General features: G+C 45.3%; 1 protein-coding gene and 1 long non-coding RNA gene across 3 annotated transcripts in view; both read left to right on the plus strand.

Annotated features, from left to right (window-relative positions):
• The window catches only part of FAM120B (family with sequence similarity 120B), an 84,886-nt gene that overhangs the window by 44,731 nt on the left and 19,746 nt on the right, over positions 1 to 20,409 (plus strand). The window lies entirely within an intron of this gene.
• On the plus strand, positions 330 to 20,054 carry LOC126952483 (uncharacterized). The gene is made up of 2 exons (XR_007724909.1): positions 330 to 11,277; positions 11,308 to 20,054. It is a non-coding gene; the product is annotated as an uncharacterized LOC126952483 (long non-coding RNA).

Genomic DNA, 20,409 nt, shown 5'->3' on the forward strand with positions numbered 1-20,409 from the left:
TCTCTTCCCCATTATAGTTGAAGTTTCACGGAAAAGATCAGGAGGGCATTTTAGGATCTTTTCGTGATGCAGTAGTTTGTCTCTTTAAGGGCTCTGGGATGAGCAGCCAGATGAGGTACTAACAGGCGCTGCCTCAATTCCAGTTTTGTGAAACTTGTTCTCAGTACTGCCTTGATAGTCTCATGATTGAAGAAAGCACTTATTAAACATAGTGTTTGGTTTGGTTTTTCGAGACGGAGTCTCCCCTGTCTCCCAGGCTAGAGTGCAGTGGCGTGAACTCAGCTCATGCGACCCCAGCCTCCCGAGTAGCTGGGATTACAGGCAGTGCAGTGGCGTGAACTCAGCTCATGCGACCCCAGCCTCCTGAGTAGCTGGGATTACAGGCAGGCACCACCACACCCGGCTAATTTTTGTTTTTGTATTTTCAGTATAAACAGGGTTTCACCATGTTGGCCAGACTGGTCTAGAACTCCTGACCTTCAGTGATGCACCTGCATCAGCCTCCCACAGTGCTGGGATTAAAATTGTGAGCTACTGTGCCCAGCCAAAACATACTTTTTTTAAAATGTGATTTTTTGAGGTTTGTTGTTGTTGTTGTTGTTTTTGAGATGGAGTCTTGCTCTGTTGCCCAGGCTGGAGTGCAGTGGTGCAGTCTCGGCTCACTGCAACCTCTGCCTCCTGGGTTCAAGCAATTCTCCTGCGTCAGCCTCCCAAGTAGCTGAGATTACAGGCGCCCGCCACCACACCCAGCTAATTTTTGTATTTTTAGTAGAGATGGGGTTTCACCCTGTTGGCCAGGCTGGTCTGGAACTCCTGACTAAAAAATGTATTTTGCTGGGATCTCTATTATGTGAGTTAAAGCATCCGTCTTTTAACTTCGTGGGTTTAATAGTCTGTAAATTTTCATCAACTCCATGTGCTGCGTGTGCGTTTTAAACTTTTGAACTTTAATAATTGAAGTTGTAAAAATCCCAGGAATAATTTGGAAGATCACTTAAAATGAGTCAACTTGACCATTTCCTACAGATTTGCAGCGCCCTCTTAGCCCTGGGACCCCGCCTCCACACCTGCCTGGGCAGTTTGTTGCATGAACCGTCCCTCCAGCTCTCTGTCTTCTCTACCTCCTCTCTCTAACTTCATTATTTTCACTGGCTATGGTCGCTTGCTGAAAAACTCAGGTGTCTCTCATTTGGGGGAAAAAAATTCTCCTACAGCAAGGTTTCTATTCCCTCTGTTTCCCTTCTCTGGCAGGCTCTGGGACGCGGCTGGTGCTGGTGATTTGTGCTGCATTTCCTCTTGTTCAGTCACTGAGAGAGATGCCTGCCCCTTCCATTGCATGAAGTCAATGAAGCAAAGGCTGAAAAATGCCCACTTCCATATCCAGGGGCCCTGAGTCTCCTCCACCTTCTCCGACCTCCTCCTTTGAGCCTGCGATGTCCCTCTCATTTATGTTTGTTCAGCAGCGCCTTTCACACCGTGGGTCTTGTTCTAATCCACATGCCAAGTCACTGTCCCAGAGAGTCCTGGCCAGGTTGGTCTGGAGTGTGTTCTGAGAGGGACTCGTGGGTGAGAAGCCAGAGTGTCCCACTTAGGGTTTTCAGTTTCCCTCCTCTCCCAGACTAACACCCTTTGAGAAAAGGGGCAGTGTTCTTGCTCCTCTTTATTTTCCAGTACCCAGCATCCTGCCAACATTGATTAACTTGATTAAATTAATACCTGCAATTTAAAAGTATGCATGAGCATTTGCTGAGACAGGCAGAGTCTCTCTGGTTCAGCAAAGTGATTGTGCAATACAAAGCAGGTGTCTAGACACAGCCCCATCTTTGCAGAACTCCCTCTGACACCTCTCTGGGGTTCCCTACAATTCTAGTCTCAAGAGCTGATGGGGGCACTTGGGACATGGATGCCCGGGGGCCCTTCTGAGGCTGGTGCTGCTGAAACACAGATACTGGCATGCCTGTCCTTCCTCCCCACAATCATCCTCTTCAGATAACTGGTGGCATTTTCATTTCTCACCTCTGTTACCTGGAAATGTTATGAGCTTGTAGATTACAATGGTGAGACCTACAGTTGGTGAAGCTAAAAGCCCTTTCGTACATATGCATGTAGATGACCATGGAATGATTTTCTGATGCGCTGGATTGGCTCCTGGGTTGAAAAGCAAAGCTAGGGCTCTGGAGTTTACAACATCAGAACGAGGGGAGGAGAGGATGGGGCAGAGTGCGGAAAAGGAGGGAGGAGAGGGTGTGGTGTGCCTGGGGCACGTACTCCTGAAACCCCCAGTCAGGCTGAGCCCTAGGCCATCTCCTCTCTCCTGCAGCCCCCTCCTGGCACTTTACCCTTGTGGAATTGAATACGTATTTGTGTGTGTGTGAAGCTGGTCAGACTTTGAGCCCACTTGGATTTTCTGAGACCAAAATGTCATAAACCAAGGCTAATGAGAGGTTTATGTCTGAACCCAGAGGACGAGGATTCATGCTGGCTGTGGGAATTTCTCAAGATGGTGGGCAGAAAAGAGTCTAGGTTCATCTGCTGCTTGGTCTGCAGGGTTCCTTCTTGCCTTACTAGGGATGACATCTGTGGTCTATGTCATGCATTCTTGGCTGTTTGAAACAAAGTTGTGTCTTGGACTTCACCCTTTGGTTTTGGCCCTTACTCTCAAATAATGTCCACCTGAAGAAAGAGGTTGTAGGCAGTGCTTTTGATGATAGCAGATACTGAACCGTGAAACCATGGAGGAGAGAATTACCAAGGAAAAAGGTCCAGATGTTTTCTGTTCATGAACTGGATATGTCCTTCTGAGGGAATTCAAATCAAAGAGTTCGCAAAACTGGGCGGTGGCAGTGGCAGAGTGGCTTGAGCACAGGGCCTCTGACACCACCCCCCGCAAGGCTGCCTGGAGCAGGGCTCTGTTGGAATCATGGAAGGAACACACACCCTTTTTGAGCCTATCAGAATTGCAAAGCCTGGCCAGTTGGTGCAAGTGTTTATCCGCCTGCCATCACCATCGGGTGGGGTGGTCTGTGACAGACTCAGCAGGTGTTGGTAAAAGGACCCTTGACCAGAAACACAAAGGGGACAGAGCAGGAGCTCCTCACGATTATAACAGCAGTGAGCTGCTGCTTGTTCTCAGTGGGAGAATGCTTGGAGCCTAAGTCTTGTATGGAAAAATAGATAAATAAGCAAAGTGTAGACTCAGTGGCATTCTGTCATTTAGTGGCATGTTGCACATCCAGACTCTGCGGCTGTTGGGAGGTGGCACTAACTCGCTGTTCTTGGGAGTTAGATTCTGCTGCCTGAAAGATGAAAGGGGAGCAAAGACCTCCCCAGTTATCCTTGTGAGACGAGAGCTTGGTGTGTGGGGAGCTGAGAGCTGGGAATCATGGGTGGTGAAAGCTGTTAGGTTCTGGCCAATTGCCTTGGCAGAGCCTCGCTGGCTCCTTGGAAAGAGTAGGAATCTCTCCATTGCATTGGGGAATGGGGGATGGCCGGGAAGGGGAATGGCAAGTGGGGAGGGGCAGGCAGCTGAGTCTACTTGGCTGGACCTGTGCTCTGAGGGGCAGGTGCCAGGGGCATGAGGTAGAGTGGCGTGTGGGCGCACCTGAATGGGGTGCCCCTGGTGGCCCACACCTGTCAGGGGCCAGTGTCACCCACAGGAGGGGAAGCGTCACTTGGGAGGTGGGGGGTGGAGTTGAGAGAGCTCAGGGCCCGCATGGTCTCTGGTGTGGGGTGAGTGGGAGTTGAGCAGAGCCAGCCACAAGGCTTAGAGGGTGAAAGACTAGGTGAATGCAGCTGTTGAGAAGAACACGTGACAGTTTCCAACAAATGAGTACTTTGTCAGCATGAGTACACAAAATGAGCAGTGTTGTGGGCCTTGATCTTCCCTTAGTCCTGTTGATTATGGCCTCAGGTCAGGACACACATACTCACCACCCTGCCCAGCCTCGGATAAGCTCACGTTATTTTTTAGATTTTTTTTTCTCCTTCTTATTGCCATATTCATATTCAGGACTTTGATGAGAGAAGAATGAGGCAGAACATGCTCATTGCAGCTGAGCCCACACTGCTTTGATCCTTTTCTTCTCACCAGAAACAGTTCATTAACCTAGAATAAGTCACTTTTAAGCTTGTTTTAAATTGTGACAATTCTGATTTAAACAAATTTTTATTTTTAGGTTATAGAGAAGCTATAAAACTCACCAGTAGAAGTTGAAAATAAAATAATTCTATGCCATTGAATCTCCAAATGATATTTTTATTTTGCTACAAATTAATGAAACTTTAAATGATAATGATACTCTCACTTTTTCAAAAGCTTCAACCAGGGATTACCAGACTATCATCCATAGGCCACATTCCGCCACCAGCATGTAGTGAGTCCTGTGAGCTAAGAATGGTGTTTGTTTCTAAATGGTTAGGAAAAAATCAAAAGAATCTTATTCCATGATGTGAAAATTACATGAAACGCACATTTCCGTGTCCAAAATGGTTGTCTTGGCACATAGCCATGCTCAGTCATTTACAGCTACCTTTGCCCTGCAACAGCAGAGTTGAACGGCTGCGAGGGACATCATATGGCCCCCAAAGCCAAAAGTGTTTCCATCCGGCTCTTTCCAGAAGAGCGTGCTGACCCTTGGCTGGAGCCAGCAGGTCAGTCCGCGGGGAGAGGTGGGACGGGGAGCCCCATGCTTTTGTCTCTGTGCCCCTCCTGCAGCCAGGTCTGCACGCACACACAGTGACAGTAATAACCCCATGCATGAATGTGGCAGGTTTTAAAGACATTAGAGGGCTTCGGTAGTTAGTTTTCATGTCATTCCTTTGAGGTAATTAAGTCTTATCTTATTCTTAGAAAAATTAAGATACAAAGAATTTTGTGTCTTGGCCTTGGTCCTTATAAAGGAGCTGAAGTGAGGATGTAAATTCGCTGACTCTTGGTTCCACCTCCACCTCATTCTCCTACACAAAGACTCTCGCCGTGATAAAACCTGGATTTGGGAGTCTTAGGGGTCAGGGGGTGGCTGACTCACATGGATCTCCTCACACCTGTTAGGATGCCTTACAAGCATCAAGTGCTTTTTTAAGATTAAGTAATGCTTTCAGTTGGCACATAATAATTGTGCATATTTATGGGGTACAGTGCAGTGTTTCAATATGCGTATATGTTGTGTGATTTAATTGTGAAGTGTCATGTTGCCTGTTGGTTCAGAGCACAGTGGTACCTTAGAGACAATCTAGTCAAGCACTTTTGCCTTACAGACCAGGATTTTAGGCTCAGATTAGGGGAACGGTTTGCTCCAGGTCAAGGTACTAGCACATGTCCGAGCTGATCAAAAGGCCAGGGTTCCGAGTTCTACCAGGCACTGCCTTTACTTCCTGTCTTCTCACTAGACAGTGAGATATCTCTAAAGTGATAAGCAGGTATGCCTTGTGTCAAAAGCAGATTGAGAAACCTTCTCATAAAAGATCTTTACTCAGTGCTGCTCTTGGTGAATTCTCACTTTACGCATCAAATGTTTTCCTGTAGGCAGAATCAAAATGCTTTGGAGACATAATGAGATCAAGCTGCTAAAATGGCGCTTTACTGATTAAATCCCTAAGACAACCATGAAAATACAGGATTGTGTAATATGTTTTCAAGGAGATATTTATTAAACTGCTTTTACTTCCCTACACAAGTCCACAGAAGAAATACAATTTTTAAAGAAGGAAAATTGCTTTACAATAGGCACTCAATAAAAATTTGGTGAATGAATGAATAGTAGATGTGCTAGTCAGTTTGGGCTGCCATAACAAAACACCACAGACTGGGTGGCCTAAAATCCAAACATTCCCTTCTCACTTTTTGGAAACTTGATGTCCCAGATCGACGTGCCAGCAGCTCTGCTGTCTGGGGGTGCTCCCTCCTGGCTTTCCGACAGCCGGTTTCTCACTGTGTCCTCACAGGGCGGAGAGCAGACAGCAGTCTCCTGAGGGCACTCACCCTCTTCCATAAGACCCCCCTCCCCCGCCACGACCCAGTCAGCTCTCATAGGCCCCACCTCCAGATACCTTCCCATTGGGGATTTAGCCTTCAGCATAACAGTGAGATCACTTGGATTCGGGAAGGGGAACATCACACACCGGGGCCTATTGTAGGGAGGGGGGAGGGGAAGGGATGGCATTGGGAGTTATACCTGATGTGAATGACGAGTTGATGGGTGCAGCACACCAACATGGCACATGTATACATATGTAACAAACCTGCATGTTGTGCACATGTACCCTAGAACTTAAAGTATAAAACAAAAAAAGAATTGCTTAACATAAAAAAAAAAAAAAAGAAATTTTGGAAGGACATATTTGCCCATAGCAGTAGAAATAGGAATCTTGAAAGTTTTACTGGACTTTTCAAAGTGAAATGTAAACACAGAAGATGACTGATGAGTCCCTCAACAGCTTAAATGAGATAAGATGGAAGTGAACAAAGCAAAATAAATTAGTATTCATATTTTTTTCTCACTTTTATTCTCTCTTGTGCACATAGATTTTCCAATATTTATCCAGAATTTTCACAGGCGAGAAAGAAGAGAGGTTTGTGGCTGCATTTGAACCTAGGAATTGACTGAGAACTCAGATGCCTGGAACCAGCTGTGCAGCGTGTCTGCCTCCTGGACTTGGCAGCAGGGCCTCACTTTCACTGGCTTTGCCCATCATCCTCATAATTGTAGTAGGTGTCTCCTGCTGCAGAGCCTGGTCCGTGTCTGAGAAAATGTGATCTCTGTGAGGAATTCCGAGTCCAGTTTGGAGAGAGTGAAGAGGTCAGCTGGCGGGGTCTCTCGTGATAAAGGATCCAGGCGTTACTGCCAGCAGTGCTGGAGCGGACCCTGGGGCTGAACCCACCACTGGATGTAGCCTGTGGCACTCCTTGGGTGACCTTTGCCTCAGCAAACTTAGGGTAGTTTTTTTTTCCTGCTCCCTTACCTGATTCCTAGATAGGAGATTCTCTTGTCCTGGAGAATCTTAAGAGAAGTATGTCTGTGTTCTTGGAATCAGGAGAGCTCGGTTACTTGGGGGTGGAAACTGAGTCTTTTCTAATTTCCATGGAACCTTTGCACCTCGTAGGTGCTCAGTAATGGTCAGTTTGCTGAATGTATCTGTAAATCTTATACTTAGAGTTTATGCTTTAATGCTGGTAGATGTGTTTTGTCTGCATGAATAAGAATCTTTCACATGTAACTTATTTTTCTACAGCGGAAACAAATCTCAGGATGTAATTTCAATTTTACCAAAAATGTACCTTTTTTGAATATAGCAATGTAATTTCTCTTTTAAACCCATTCTGTGAGTTGGCAGAAATTTATCACAGAGGCATTGCAGAGGTGAGACCAGGAGACTCTCAGCTGCCCTTGAGCTGTCCTGACCCTGCTCTCTGCACCTCACAGACTTCCCCAGCGGGCGGCCCTCAGGCCCTGTGTCCTCCTGACCCTGCTCTCTGCACCTCACAGACTTCCGCAGAGAGCGGCCCTCAGGCCCTGTGTCCTCCTGCTGCCACATGCACTAGGCCAGTGGCACCTTAGGGGGCCCTTGCTGCCCAGACACTCCATGCAGACCTTTCTTTTCTGAGATGCAGCTACTTCCCCGAGCTCTATGTGGAGGGCAGGGAAAGTGATGGTCTGCTCTAAGATGCACCAGCCACCTGAGGGTCCATCACCCTCCCTCTGGGGGGGCAAGGCAGAGGACCCCGTTTCTGTAGGGCTCCCAGTTTCTCTGTGCCCCTGGCTTCCTCTCCTTCTTCCCTGGTTCCAGGAGTGCTGTCCAGTCCTGCTCTGGCAAATCTGAGTTCTTTGAAGTTCTTCTGGGGGTTAAACCTAAACTCAGAAGCCAGAACTCGGTAATATTACCCTCTCCAGTTAGCTGTCTGATCCTGTACCCGTCATTGTGGGATGTCCTAAATGACTAAAGAGGGTGGGGCAAGGCAGTAAAGGAGAAGAACAGAGGAACTGCAGTCAGCAGTTCAGATAGTACCTCACTGCATTTCTCAGGAAGATTCGCCTTCTGACACCTTTAAGGACTTGTTTTCGTTAACATTCTGTTAAACTTGGTTTCTTCCTGCAGCTTTACATTTATGAATACAGCTATTCATATTCATCATCATGCTGAGGTCTCAGGATGGTTGTGCATCTCTCACAGATGGAGATGCTGCAGTAGAGTTTGTAGCACTTAGCCCTGTGTGCAGGTGGGAGTGAACACTGAGCCACCACATCAAGCAAGAAATAGTGTATATGTATCTCAGTACGGGTGGATGGATAGACAGATGTTATTTAGACAAAGTCACATAAACTATACAATTCACCCATTTAAGGTGTACAATTTAATGGCTTTTAGTGCATTCACAGAGTTGTTGTTCAGCCACAATCAATTTTAGAACTTTTTTGTCACCTCAGAAAGAAACCTCTACCTCTTATGCAGTCTCCCTCCCCCCAGCCCCAGCCCCACACTCCTCAGCCCCTGTTTACCACGCATCCATTTTCTGCCTCTGTATATTTCTTTGTCCCGGACATTTCATAAACATGGCATCGCACAGTTTGTGGCCTTTCGTGTCTGGCGTCATTCACTGAGCACTGTGTTTCCCAGGTTCTCAATGGCTGAGGGTTGTGTGGATGGACGATGTTTTGTTTGTCCATCATCAACTGAGAGACAGTTGGTAGTTTCACTTTTTGGCCCCGTGAATAACACTGCTGTGAACATTTCTTTACAAGTGTTTGTGTGGACCTGCTTAGCAATTTCCTTAAATATGTGGAATGACATCCCCTCAGATGTTAGTAACTAAAACTTTTCTGTTTTTTTGATATGTACCTTTTGCCATGATAAGAAGCTATCATTGAATTCAAGAGTTTCAAGAATTGTGTGTAAAAAACATTTGGAATAAAAACCTCCACCTTAAGATGCAAAAGGGAAAAAAGGAAATTCTCCAGAAAGATTAATTGAAAAAGAAAAAAGCAAAAAGCACCTCACAATCAACACTTGTCAAATGAGGCCTGGTGGTCAGAGCCCCCTCTGTGTGCCTAGCTCGTGAGTCTTCAGGAGTCAGGCCTTGAAGAGTGTCCGCCATTCGTTCCGGGACAGGAAGGGAGAGATGATTGGCCAGGAGGCTGCAGCTCGCGAGACCAGCGCCTGGCGCCAGCTGCCACCCTCAGGCTTGGAGCAGAGAAGAGATGGAAACCAAATAACTGAGGCGGGTCAGGACCTTCACGCACATTTTTCAAGAAATTCATCTTTTCTTAATGTTTTCCTTGTGTTAAGTGAGTCAGGAAATTGAAAAATAGAAAAAATAAGCGTGAAGGTAGGTAGTTGACTCTCAGATTTATTCAGTTATTTTTAAGGAGTTTATCCTACTGAGTAAAATAAATTTTTTATTAGGAATTATGAGAGCTTATTTTCTATCGAGACATACAGTGTCTTGTTTCAGCCATTTGATAAGAGCATGGTTCATGCGGTCTGAGTAATTTGTTTACTCTCAGTTTTAATTAAACTTTTTTAAAGAATGATTTTTTATACTCGATTTAGTCTTAAAAGCTAAGAAAGCCTCAATTCAGGTACTGCTTATATACATTATTTTAATTATATTAATGTTAAAAGAGTGATTAAATCTTTATTAGGAGTCACTGAGATTAGTATTTCAGAGACATCTAGTGAAAGCGGTTTGACGAATGTAAAATACTCCAAGAAGATGGTAGTATCTACAGGGGCGGGACGGTGGGATTTCAATTCAGCCTTGCCTGGCTGTGCTTCTGGTCTCTTCCCCTCTGTGATTCTTTGAATGTGAGCGCGTTCTTAGAAGAGAAGATAGTCTAATTTTATGAACTGACAGTTGTAACTCAGAGCCGTGCTGTTTCCTTAGGTGAATACTGTGTGGGCTTTAGGCAGCTGTCGGATACAACACGGGAATCTCAGATGAATGCAGTTGTGAACTGCGGTGCTGCTGGGTTGGTGGGTTCTGCCCTCATGGAGCATCTCTAACAACATGGGAGGTTTGGGCTCCTCCTGCCCCTGCTCAGGGAGGCTGAGGAGTAGCCGGACATGAGTAGAAGCTGGACGGGCTCTCGCTGTGCGTCGTGCCACCAGAATGCCGGACCGTCGAGGTTTCGGGAAAAGACATCATTATGAGTTATTCTGTAAGACTGCCCACTACAATCGGAAGGCTTCCAGCGAAGAGAAAGAATCTTAGTTATAAAATCAAACTAGGCCTTTTGGACCAAAGAAAACCAGTTTATTTTTGCTGTTTTCTTTACTAATAAATAACAATGTGTTCATAATGTTTTCCCTCTGTTTAGATTTCCACCAGCTTGTAGGACAAGGGCCCTGATGAAGCAATGTCTGAAACTTAAAATAGCAGTTTTGTTCATACAAGTATCATTTTACATAACTGCCCATAAACCCTAGTAAATGAACCTTCCTTAGCATATAAACACAAAAACGGTGAGCTGTTTACTGTTAAATATTTACTGTCAGGCTTTAGGAACTTTAAGAACTGGTTTTTCCAGTTTCCTGGTTCCCATCGGATGCCCTGGGACCCTGGACTCTATGGCCTCAGCCGGAAGAGCTCAGCTTTCCTTGTCTTTTATTCCAGAGCACCTTAAAGCCTATTTCCAAAATACAGGCTGCTTTTATTTACGAATTTTATTCGTTGGGTTGGACAACCCAAAGGCCATACCTTTCAGTCATAGTGAAGTGGTGATGTGGGCCTTAGACCTGCGGCCACCCTCTGTCACGCTGACGTGGGCTCCCAGGATGTTCCCTAAATTCCAGAGTTCCTTAGGGAAGGAGCGTCGCCAGGTGACTTTCTCTGTTGCTGAAAAGATAACCTCAGATCCTCAGATTTTACTCCTGCAGCCTGTGAAAATGTTCTGTCTCCCCATGTAACCGCAGTTAGCTTAAATTAGCCGTTTTTTCTGTGTGATTAGTAATTTGGAAGTCGGTCTTTGTTTCCAGGCTTTTCACAAGTCCCAAGGCTACAGCACAGTGTTTTTATGGACCTCTTCACGGAAATGTGCTGAGAAGAGGTGTAATTTACTTTACAAAACTTACGTTACAATTAGAAAAGTAAAGTACAAGGCAAACAGGCCTGAGAAACACTTTTAAAGTATATTCTGGGAAATAAGAATGTTGCAATGAACACACTTTTAAAGTAGTATCTTCTGTCTCCCTGACCTCCAGAAACACCGGGAAAGATCATAGGCGCGCTTGTTGGTCCGGAAAAGATCATAGGCGCGCTTGTTGGTCCGGGAAAGATCATAGGTGTGCTTGTTGGTCCGGGAAAGATCATAGGCATGCTTGTTGGTCCGGGAAAGATCATAGGCATGCTTGTTGGTCCGGGAAAGATCATAGGTGTGCTTGTTGGTCCGGGAAAGATCATAGGTATGCTTGTTGGTCCGGGAAAGATCATAGGTGTGCTTGTTGATGCTGGATGTAAATGCCCAGGTACCAAATCAACGGAATATGCAAACCCAGCATCCCAGAGTCCCCTGCACCAACACAGTGCTGCTACCATGCCAGATCATTCCTCAGTTCTACCTGGATTTGTTACCCTCACTTCTCCTTAGAGTAGCGGGCAAAAGAAAGCCTCGCTGAGGAAACAATGTCTATAAAAAGCATCTTGGGTTAAACTTTCACTCTGGTGCTGACACCACTCCGCACAGTAGGTGCTCTGACTCGGCAAGAGCGCATCTCAGGTTGTGTCGTCCTGGCTCCTCACCCTTCAAACCCTCCACTGGTGGTTTTGCCCATTTTGGATTTGATCATATGTGTAATTCTTTGAGGCAGAGAAATAAAACAGGTAAATTATATGTAAATTGTGAAATGGGAACATGGCAAGTTTGGTTTACTTTTAGCTTGAATGAGCCTGGCAGAAGTAGGTGTATTTAGGAAAAACAGGGTGAACTGGCGTGGCCCCAGCAGGTTCCGTTTCAGCCGTTTACTCTCCCCGAGATGAGATCTCATTTCTTCTTGATGCTCTTGCACCAGGAATTGGCGAGTTCTTGCTTGGAACAGAATTGTTTAATGTTTATTATTGACTTGTTGAGGCTTTTTTTCACTGAAAAAATGACCCACACGTAACACTTGTTCAGAGCACATCCTAACTGCTAAGAATGAACACGTCTGTCATTTAGGCCTGGTTATTTTCAAGAGCAAACTTTTCAGTTTTCAGTTTGGGAAATAATCACCTGTCTTCTTCCCTTCACTCAGTGTTAGTGCAATGAATGGAGCATTGTTGGTTGAGTGTCTGACCCAGGATGGCATCTGTTAGATGAACTGGTGATGTCACTTTACATTCCTAAGGAATATTCACCTGTCCTTGCTGCAGCGTGTCATAGCAGCTTTACCTGTGAAGGGCCTTCAGAGCACATCAGTAGATAATAGTTTGATGTCATCTGTCTTTATTTCCATTATACTTTAATTTCTTGAGGATAGGACTTCCACATTTGCACCTGGTTCAGTAGTTGTTAGCTGTTGGTGACTGAACCGAACCAAATCCAGTTCTTCATTGCACAGATGAGATCGCCACAACCCACCCAAGTGGCATCACCTGCTTTCAGCCCCTTGGCCAGGTGGTGAGAGAGCTGAGGCTTCCAGTTCAGGGCTCCCTCTGCTGTAACTCAGGGATGGTCCCTAAGCTGGTGGTTAAAGTATTCATACGAAGTAGGTCCAATCTGTGGTTGTTGCTGTAATCAGTGTGTCAGCACAGAGTTCCGCAATTTCAGTATCTTTCTAAATAACCCACTGTGGAATGTTTGTAATCACACAGCACATAGGCAGCAGGGCTCACAAAGCAAAGGCCTTGTGAACTCCATTCCTTCAGGGTGGAAACGGATTGTTGGCAAAACACAGTTCTCAGGTTATCTGTTCCTAACAGCAAGCTCTCAGGTCAGGGTAGGCTTATTGTGGTTTGCTTTTGCCTACAAAGGACGTATGTTGAGTAAGAATCTTGGCCTGTTACACAGTAAGTCAATAATTGTGTCCTTGCAAATAAGCATTGTGTTCTCGAATGGAATCAGCATATTTCCTTATACAGACACTTCCGCTCGTGCATTCATTGAGCAGCCTCAGCTGGTAGAGAATCATGTTCAGATACTTAATCAGCAAACTCATTTAGTCAGTAGAAATTTGAATTCCTGTGATGTGCCAGATTTGTGAGGAGGGGTACAGAGAAGGTACGGCAAGGAGGCCTTCAAAGAGCTCAGAGTCCTGAGAAAGTAAGTGCAGCGGCAAGAACTGCACAGGAGACACACAGGGCACGGTGGATGCAGGGACGAGGGATGCCCCTGTCTGGGCCTGGAAGGTGTCTCAGAGACTCCAAGGAGGAAATGACTCCTGGACTAGATCTGTAAAGGTGGGCAGGATTTAATGAGTCAGAGGTAAGAACAAGGGAAAGAGTGGGGACTGTTTCTGAAGAGAGAGCAAAGAAGTTCCCTGGGGTGTTTGGGAGCCGCAGACGGGTGGCCCTAAAAAGGCCAGTGAGGAGCCTTGCCCAGGTACACGGGGAGCTGTAACGAATTAACTGGGACGGCAGAACTGGAGGTGGAGGTGAAGAGAGAGATGGCAGGTCACATTCAGGAAGTGAAATTGCTAGGCCCTCATCGTGATTACAGCATGAGATGAGGAGGAGGCCCTAGTGTGGTTACTGTTTCTCTAGTTTGGGTCTCTGGGGTAGGTTAACAGACAAGGGGAGGAGGTGATGAAGTCAGCTTTGTGAGGACTGTGTATGGGATCTGTTTCCAGACAGCTGGATGTGCAAGCGTGAAGCTTGGAAGAGAGTTTGGCATTGAAGATTTGGGAAGCATAAGACATGTCTTTGTAAATAGATGAGAATGAGGTTCAGTTGAGAGATGTACGTGTAGTGTGATAAGGACAGTAAGCCAAGGGGAATAACACCCTTGTTTAAGGACCAGCAGAAAGACAGTGAACACAGAGATCAGAGTGTGGAGGAGGAAGACGGGTGGGCGAGGGGATACCAGAGGAATGGTAGAGCAGAGAGTGCTGGCATGTGGGGGCGACCATGTGCAGCAGGGCAGTACGCCAGAAAAGACTGGTCAGTACGCATTGGGCCTGAGCCTTGGTCACTGCTCACCTTGTTGAGAACAATTCCAGGAGATTGGAGGAGTGGAGGCTGGTTGGAGTGGTTTGGTACAGGGATGAATGCTGAGGCAGGAGAGACAGTGAGATCATCTTTTGAGGCGTTTGAATGTGAACTGAAAATCTGGACTCTAGCCAGATGTGAACATGGAGAGGATGGAGAAGCGGCCACTTGGTAAGAAATAGAAATCTGAGTGCTTGGCACAGGGGTTTGGGTAACCCCCTAGAGAAGAGGAGGAAGTGCCTGTTTCTGCGTAGAGCAAGTGCAGAAAGCCACTTTGTGCTGTGCGCACGTTCCTGATCCCAGATGCCTGGGAGAGCACCGGCTCACGCTGCCCTGTGCTGTGCACGTGTCCCTAATCCCAGATGCCTGGGAGAGCACCGGCTCACGCTGCCCTGTGCTGTGCGCACGTTCCTGATCCCAGATGCCTGGGAGAGCACCGGCTCACGCTGCCCTGTGCTGTGCGCACGTTCCTGATCCCAGATGCCTGGGAGAGCACCGGCTCACGCTGCCCTGTGCTGTGCGCCTCCCTAATCCCAGATGCCTGGGAGAGCACCGGCTCACGCTGCCCTGTGCTGTGCGCCTCCCTAATCCCAGATGCCTGGGAGAGCACCGGCTCACGCTGCCCTGTGCTGTGCGCGCTTCCCTAATCCCAGATGCCTGGGAGAGCACTGGCTCACGCTGCCCTGTGCTGTGTGCGCGTCCCTAGTCCCAGATGCCTGGGAGAGCTCTGGCTCATGCTGCCCTGTGCTGTGCGTGCGTCCCTAATCCCAGATGCCTGGGAGAGCACCATTCATTCTGGATGGCAGAGAAACCCTTAGAATAGAGCAGTTAACTGAAGAAGTTGAAAACAAAAGGGAAATGTTTATGTTTTGAGAGATCAGTTTATCAACACAGTCAGCCCTTTCAGGCTGTGACCTTTTTACCAGCTTAATGTTTTTTTCTTGGTTTACAGTTTATATTTAATACCTGATAGAGTTGCCATAAAATGCTCATTTCTGTCTGTGGAATTTTCCTTGATTCATACACTCTGCAGACTTCCATCAGAGATCACAGCCCAGGTGTTGAAAGAACGCTCCTGCCATTTATTTATCTATTAATCTTTACCATACCCAGAGTAGCTGTGGCACATCTTACCTAAGTTTTCTTTTTATAAGGATTCTTTAACCCCCAGCAGTTTCTAAGAGGAGCATGAGACTTGAGAGCCCAGACCTTTGGTTTGGACTTGACCTGTGGACGCCTGGCACACACCGTGCCACCCGCTAGGAGGATGTGTAACTCAGAGTCCTCTTCATCATCACCCCTCCCTGAGGACTTGTTCCCATTCATGTCCCACAGTAAAGTTTCTTGTCAGTTCATTCCATTTGTTTAAAACAATAAAAAAAGGACGTTGAGCGCCTATTCTATGCCATGCTCTGTGAAGAGAATGGGATATCAGTGAGCGACGCCTGCCCTTTTCGGATCTACAGCCTAGCGGGGGAAAGAGACAGGAAGCAGGAAGCAGAACCACATCCTAGCAGGGGAAATGGGCAGGAAGTAGGAAGCAGAACCACATCCTACTGGGGGAAATGGACCGGAAGCAGGAAGCAGAACCAGGAAGCGTTGGCGTGGACGGGCCTGCAAAGGGGCAGCCAGCACCCTGGAACGTAGAGAGGCAGAGCTGAGCCCTGAGCTTCCGGGTATGGGCAGGGTGGGCTACACCTTTATTTGACCACTTTAAAAAGGGGCTATTTGAGCTAAGACTTGAAAAAATAAGAGAATTAACTATTCAGCTTTCTGAGAGAAGAGCGTACTAAGTAGATGGCCAGTGCCGGGGTGGGGGTGTGCCTGTGTCGGGCAAATCAGGAGGAGCAAGGGACGGGGCCAGAGCCATGGGCCCAGGCAGCCTGGTGAGGGGTTTCTCCTTGCTCAAGACTTGGAACGAAGGAATGACATGACCCAACTCACCTTTTGAATCAGCCTGCTGGCTCTGTTAAAACTAGGCTGTAGTGCAGGGGTCCTTCAGTGGGGATCTGTGGTCTGAAACAGGAAAAAATATACCTGTGTTTTCACTAACTTCTAACTGAAATTTATCATTTCCTTTATGATGTAGTCAACAGCACCTGTGGTTCTGTTACCAATAGAAATCAGATATTTTCATTACAGTTGGAGAAGTCCTCATATATTGTTTACTGTCATCATTTTCTCAAAACTATGGTTATTAGGCCCACTGCTGGGTCTTATGTACAGTTTTTACAGGTTGAGTACTTCTCAGCCAAAGTGCTTGGGACCAGAAGTGTTTCAGATTTCTGAATATTTCATTATACTTACCACTTGAGCATTTATAATCCAAAGACCTGAAATCCAAAATGCTCCCATGAGTATTTTCTTTCAGCGTCATGTCGGTGCTCAAAAAGCTTTGGATTTGGCAGTATTTTAGATTCTGTATTTTCAGAATAGAGATGCTCAACCTATATAAAAAGGGGGCTAAATTACTGTATCTTACATTTGATTTTATATTATTTTGAAAACTGTCTTATAATTAATTTATAAATCTTTGTATTTTATTATACACATTAACTGCTGATCTAAGAAAGTGTTCATAGGCTTCATGAGACTACCAGAAAGATTCACAATACGAAGGAGATTTTGTTTGTTTGTTTTTTCCCAAATTAACCTGTGCGTCATCTTCCATAATTACCTTTTGTGTATGTGTGTGTGGTAAAAGCACCTAAAATCTACTCTCTAGGCAGATTTTCGGTGTACAGTAGAGTGTTATGACCTCTAGTCCTCATGCTGTGCATTAGATCTCTCCAGACCCATTCATCCTGTGTAACCGCAACTCTGTGTCCTTGGACTCACCTCTTCCCATTTCCTCCCTCACCCAGGAACTCCCGTTCTGCTCTTGGTTTGTTTGTATTTGGCGTTTTTTAGATTCCACATGCAGGTGAGATTGTGCAGTATTTGTCTGACTTTGCCTGACTTCACTTCACATAAAGTTCTGCACTTCCATCCATGTCGTCACGTGACAGGATTTCTTTTCTTTTCTTTTTTTAATAGCTGAACAGTATTCCATTCTGTATATGTACTGTTTTCTTTATCCATTCATCGGTTGATAGATGCTTAGGTTGGTTCTGAGCTTTGGCTGTTGTATAGAGTGCTGCAGGAAACATGGGGTGCAGGTATCTCATCAACATACTGATTTCAGTTGCTTTGGATCTATACCTAGAAGTGAGATTGCTGGGTCGTATAGTAGTTCTAATTTTAGGCTTTGGAGGAACCTCCGTACTGTTTTCTATAATGACTGTGCCAATTTACATGCCCACCAACAGTGTAGAAGGGTTCCCCTTTCTCCACATCCTCACCAGCACTTATTTCTTGTCTTTTTTGACGATAGCCCTCCGAACACGTGGTGAGGTGATTTCACACTGTGGGTTTGATTTGCATCTCCGCGGTGATTAGTGTTGGACACCTTTGCATGTGCCTGCTGACCATTTGTGTATTGCCTTTAGAGAAATGTCTGTTCATGTTCTTTGCCCGTGTTTTAATTGGGTTGTTTTTTGCTGTCGAGTTGTGTGAGTTCCTTACATATTTTGGATGTTAGCCCCTTAATAGATACATGGTTTGCAAATATTTTCTCCAAGTCCATAGACTGCCTTTTCGTTTACTTCATTGGTCCCTTTGCTGTTCAGAAGCTTTGCTATGTGAGGTAGTCCCACTTGTTTATTTTTGCTTTTCTTGCCTGAGCCTTGGGGTGTCATACTCCAAAAATGAGCTGTAGAGAGAAACAATTTTTTTGGACTCACTTTCTGGCTGAAGACAAATAGAAAAGCTAGCACAACATTTTTTAATAAAGCTATTTGAAGGTGTCAGTGAACCGAAAAGGTTATAAAAAAGTGCCATGTCAAGATCCTGTAGAAGACAGAGATCAAGGGGGGTCAGCTTGTCGTTAGAAGCCACTTACGCTCTGATGCGTTTGCCTGTCGAGAATTAAGAAAACACAAATTAGTACTATTAGGGATAAGGCGGGGGTATTACTATAGACCCTTCTGAGAAGAAAGGGAAGCACTGCAAACAACTCTACACACATGCCTTCAACAACTTAGATATAGGGGCAAATCTCTGAAAAGCACAGGTGGCCACAACCCCCAATACCAAACAGGTTCTTTAAAGAACTCCATAACTGTTAAAGAAATTGAATCCACAGTTTGCAAACTCCCCCCAAAAGATGTCTCTAGCCCAGAAGTGTCACTCGGCAATTTACCACATGTTTAAGGAAGAATTAATGGCAGTTCTACAGTCTTCCAGAAAATACAAGAAGATAGACTACTCCCCAGTGAGGCCAGTATTACCCTGACACCCAAACCAGACAGAAAAAAAAAATAGTGCAAAACGGAAAACTACAGGCCATTATCCCTTATGAACATAGATACAAAAATCTTTAACAAAATATGAGTGAATCAAATCCAGCAATTAATTATACACTATGACCAAGTGGATTCTTTATTCCAGGACTATATGGCTGGTTTAGTACTTAAAACTCAGTCAGTGAAACCTCCATATTAATAGGTTAAGGAAGAAAAGTCACATGATTATATAGATCATTCAGAAAAAGGATTCGACAAAATTCACTGCCCATTCATGGTAAAAAAAAACTTTCAGAAAAATGATAATGGAGGAGGTCTTTCTCAGCTTGATAAAGAACATCTACAAAAGCCCCTACAGCCAATGTAACATATAACAGTAAAAGACTAATTGCTTTTCCCCAGTATCAGGGATATTAGGGACAGGGATGTCTGCCCTCACCACTCTTATTCAATATAGTGCTGGAAGTTCTGGCTAGTGCAGTGAGGACAGAAAAGGAAATAAAAAGCATGCAGACAAAAAGAAGGAAACAAAACTGTCTCTATTTGCAAATGACATGATTCTCCAAATAAAAAATTCCAAGGAATCTACAAAAAAACTAGAGCTAGGTCAGGTGTGGTGGCTCATGCCTGTAATCCCAGCACTTTGGGAGGCTGAGGTAAGAGGATTACCTAAACAAAGAGGTTCAAGACCAGCCTGGGCAACGTAGTGAGACCCCCATCTCTACAAAAAATTGAAAAAGTAGCTGGATGTGTTCGCTACTTAGGGAGCTGAGGTGGGAGGGATTGTTTGAGCCGGAGAGGCCAAGGCTCTAGTGATTCATGATCACACCACCATACTCCAGCCTGGGCAACAGAGTGAGACCCCGTCTCTACTAAAAAATACAAAAAATTAGCCGGGCGTGGTGGCAGGTGCCTGTGGTCCCAGCTACTCGGGAGGCTGAGTCAGGAGAATGGCGTGAACCTGGGAGGTGGAGCTTGCAGTGAGCCAATACCGCGCCATTGCACTCCTGCCTGGGCAACAGAGTGAGACCCTGTCTTTCAAAAAAATAAAAAAGAAAAACAAAACCAGAGCTAGTGAGAGTTCAGCAAGGCCTCAAGCTACAAGACATACATACCAAGCATCACCTACATTTCTATATACTATTAATGAACATATGGAAACCTAAATGTAAAAGATAGTACCATTTAACAATTGTTTCACAAAAATGAATTACCTAGGCATAAATCAAATAAACATATACAGGATCTATATGCTAAAAACTGCAAAATACTGATAAATCAGAGCAAACCCAAATAAATGGAGGCACATGCCATGTTCATGTACTGAAAGGCTTAGCATAATAGAGAGGTTGGTTCCCTCCAAACTGATGTACGGGTTTGATGTACTTGCTAGCAAAAATCCCAGCAAGGTATTTTTTTGCAGATATGGCAAGATTATTCTAAAATTTATCTGGAAGGGCAGTGGAACTAAAAATCACAAAAATCATCTTGAAAAAGAATAATAAAATGGGCAGAATCACTGCACTTGATAACATACCTCGCTATACGACTGCTGTAATCAAGACAGTGTAGTGTTGGTGAAGGGACAGACACAAGGTCAATGAAACAGAATAGAGAACCCAGACGTAGACCCACGCGAGTCCCACCAGCGGATCTGGACAAGGTGCAGAAGCAACTCATTGGAGGAAGGCAGCCTCTTTAGCAAATGTGGCTGGAGCATTGGATACCCATAAGCCAAAAAAAAGAAAAAGAAAAAAAACAGAAGAACCTTGTCTTTGGCCTCACACGTTTTACAAAAATTAACTCAAATGGAATATGAAATTAAATGTAAAACATAAAACTATTACGCTTTTGGGGAAAAAAGAGAAGATCTTTGGTATCTAGGGTCAGGCAAAGAGCTCTTAGACTTCATACCAAAAGCATAGTCTATAAAAGGAAAAATTGATAAAT

Source organism: Macaca thibetana, chromosome 4 (assembly GCF_024542745.1).
Source record: "Macaca thibetana thibetana isolate TM-01 chromosome 4, ASM2454274v1, whole genome shotgun sequence".
In the NCBI taxonomy this organism is placed as follows: domain Eukaryota; kingdom Metazoa; phylum Chordata; class Mammalia; order Primates; family Cercopithecidae; genus Macaca; species Macaca thibetana.